General features: G+C 49.9%; 1 non-coding gene across 1 annotated transcript; it reads right to left on the reverse strand.

The window, feature by feature from the left end:
- Window positions 1–1331: 1331 nt before the first annotated feature.
- LOC112066620 (U6 spliceosomal RNA) lies at window positions 1332–1434 on the reverse strand. Its single transcript, XR_002892765.1, has one exon. It is a non-coding gene; the product is annotated as a U6 spliceosomal RNA (small nuclear RNA).
- Window positions 1435–3013: the final 1579 nt, after the last annotated feature.

The raw sequence follows: 3013 nt of genomic DNA on the forward strand, positions 1-3013 counted from the left end.
TGAGCCACAACTACTGAGCCTGCGCATCTGGAGCCTGTGCTCCGCAACAAGAGAGGCAGCGATAGTGAGAGGCCCACGCACCGCGATGAAGAGTGGCCCCCGCTCGCCGCAACCAGAGAAAGCCCTCGCACAGAAACGAAGACCCAACACAGCCAAAAATAAATAAATTAATTAATTAATTAATTATATATAGAAAAGAGAAAAAAAAGGAATGGCAGCATGTTGACAATTATTGAAACTAAGTGATGGGCATATGGGAGTTTGTTCTGCCATTCTCTCTACTTTTGTGTATATTTGAAATTGCCACAGTTTTAAAAAAAAAAGGTCACAGGCAGCCCCAGGGCCCTGTACCAGTCATGGATCTTCACCTCCAAGTCTTCCTGAAAAGTTCTACAAATTTTCGTTCCCACCCACCATGAATGAGAATGACTCCTCCCTCCACCCACCCACACCCATCAGCACTGGGCCTCATCAAGCTTTGAAGTTTGTTGTTGTTTTCCAAGTTTTGTGTTTCTGATAGTTGAAAAAGTCCTCTCTTGCTTCAGTTTCCATTTCTTTAATCATGAGTGAGACTGACTATCCTTCCCTAAATTTTTTAGTCCCTTCTTGTTTGGTTGGGTTTTTTAATTTAATTTTTATTTTATATTGGAGTCGAGTTGATTTACAATTTGTGTTAGTTTCAGGTGTACAGGAAAGTGATTCGGTTATACATAAACATGTATCCATTCTTTTTCAGATTCTTCTCCCATATAGGTATTATACGGGCTTTCTCTAGTTGTGGTGAGCGGAGGCTACTCTTCGTTGCGGTGCATGGGCTCCTCATTGCAGTGGCTTCTCTTGTTGCAGAGCACAGACTCTAGGCACGTGGGCTTCAGTAGTTCTGGCACGTGGGCTCTAGAGCACAGGCTCAGTAGTTGTGGCACACGGGCTTAGTTGCTCCGTGGCATGTGGGATCTTCCCGGACCAGGGCTCAAACCCGTGTCCCCTGCATTGGCAGGCGGATTCTTAACCACTGCGCCACCAGGGAAGTCCCTCAATATTTTTTTAATCAAAGTATAGTTGATTTACAATGTTGTGTTAATTTCTTATACATAAACATGTATCCATTCTTTTTCAGATTCTTCTCCCATATAGGTATTATAGAATATTGAGTAGAGTTCCCTGTGCTATACAGTAGTAAGTCCTTTTTGATTATCTACTTTATATATAGAAGTGTGTATCTGTTAACCCCAAACTCTAGTTTGTCCCTCCCCCCTACATTTCCCCTTTGGTAACCATAAGTTTTCAAAGTCTGTTTCTGTTTTCTAAATAAGTTCATTTGTATCATTTTTTTTCATATGGAATGCTTCACGAATTTGAGTGCCATCCTTGCCCAGGGGCCATGCTAATCTTCTATTGTTCCAGTTTTAGTACATGTGCTGCCAAAGCCAGCACCCTTCTTGTTTTTTATGAACCAGCTGTTCCTAGTCTTCACCATTTTTTTTTTTTCCTGTGGGGTCTTGTCCCTCCTGACTTGTGTGAGCTTTTGGTCAATGTGGGAAGGAGGCCTTTCCCACGTGGGTTGCAATGTCTTTTCCCAGCTGACCACTCTCTTCCAACTTTGTTTACAGTGGTTTTTTTCCCCAAACAAAACGGTTTCCCTTAGGTCACATTTGCTAATTTTTTCTTTTATGCCTCTGGGCATCAGGTGGTTTGAAGAAGCGCTCACTTTGGTGGCCATGTGAAAGCTGGAAGGGGGCCAAGGGCCAGCTCCGGGGCTAAAGGGATGGCCTGGGAGAGAGATGATGAGGGCAAGGATTGGACACAGTGGCCAACAGGGAGATGGGCCTAAGCGGGGGAGGCGTCAGGATGACTCTGCATTTTCGGGGTTCAGCAGGTGGGCAGGTAATATGCCACTGACTGGGTCCGAGAAACCAGAGTTTTAGAAAAGCAGCGTTCAGAGGAAGAAATCAATTCACTGACCTCAAAGCTCGTACCACCCCGTGTGGTCACTCCTATTTCCTGTCTCCTCCTCTACTCAGGCAGGGACCCTGCCTCCTTTCTGTCTCCAGGAACAGACATAGCAAATGGTGCTTGATAACTGCAGAAATGAAGGAATACGTGAATGACCTGAGTTCGAGGTGCCTCTGCCTGGGTGGAGATGCCAGGGTGTGGAAGGAGGCACTCACAACTGAAGGGACTTTCTCCTCCATAATCCGCACCCCCACCACCAAGGGAATGATGAGGCTGCCACCTCGTCTGAGCCAGCTGGACCTGGCTGGGTCGTGGAAGGCTGCCACCGGCCAACCGGCCACGTGGAAGCCTGTCACGCTTTGTGGCAGAAGACAAAGGGCTGCATTTGGTCCTGAAAACTCTAGCAGCCACGAGCTTGGTGGTTGTGGCAGTTGGGGAAGCCTCCCGGGCACCAGGCGAGGAAGTCCTCCACCTAGTGGCCATCGAGGGAAGCAGGGAGACTCCCGAGGCAGAGCCCTGGGACTCGTTCCCTGGGGAACGTTCTAGAAAAGCTGGCTGGCCTCGAGGAAGACTTCCAGGGCAGGTTAGGAGAGCCAGTCGCGTTTCTGGGTTGATTTCAAGGTCGCCACCTGGAGACAGGGGTCGCAAACACTGACCGCACAGCATCTGACCAGGGAGCAGAGGAAAGGGAGAAGGAGGACACTGGTGGGGCTCCCACCTCACGTGGTCGTCTCTTCTCACCCTTCTGCTCCGTAGCCCCCAAGGGGGAAGCCAGAATGCCTCCATCAGGACCGCAGGCCCGGGCGCTTTCCAAGAATGATCTGATCCTAGTTAAACCCCGGGCTCAAGACCGCGCCGACTGGAGCCTCAAATCCGTAGCGGGAGCGCCCTCTGCTGGCCGCCCTGGGTCGCGCGCCTCTGCCAAGCAGTCCCGGGAGGTGGCACCTGCGACTAGCGTAGGGACCACGGGACTCAAGACATCTTCCCCCTGCGCTTCACACCGGCGCCTTCTCCAGGGGCCTGGCTCCTCCTCAGTGTCTTCAGCTCCTCTCCCTGTAGT

Source organism: Physeter macrocephalus, chromosome 14 (genome assembly GCF_002837175.3).
Source record: "Physeter macrocephalus isolate SW-GA chromosome 14, ASM283717v5, whole genome shotgun sequence".
Lineage (NCBI taxonomy): Eukaryota > Metazoa > Chordata > Mammalia > Artiodactyla > Physeteridae > Physeter > Physeter macrocephalus.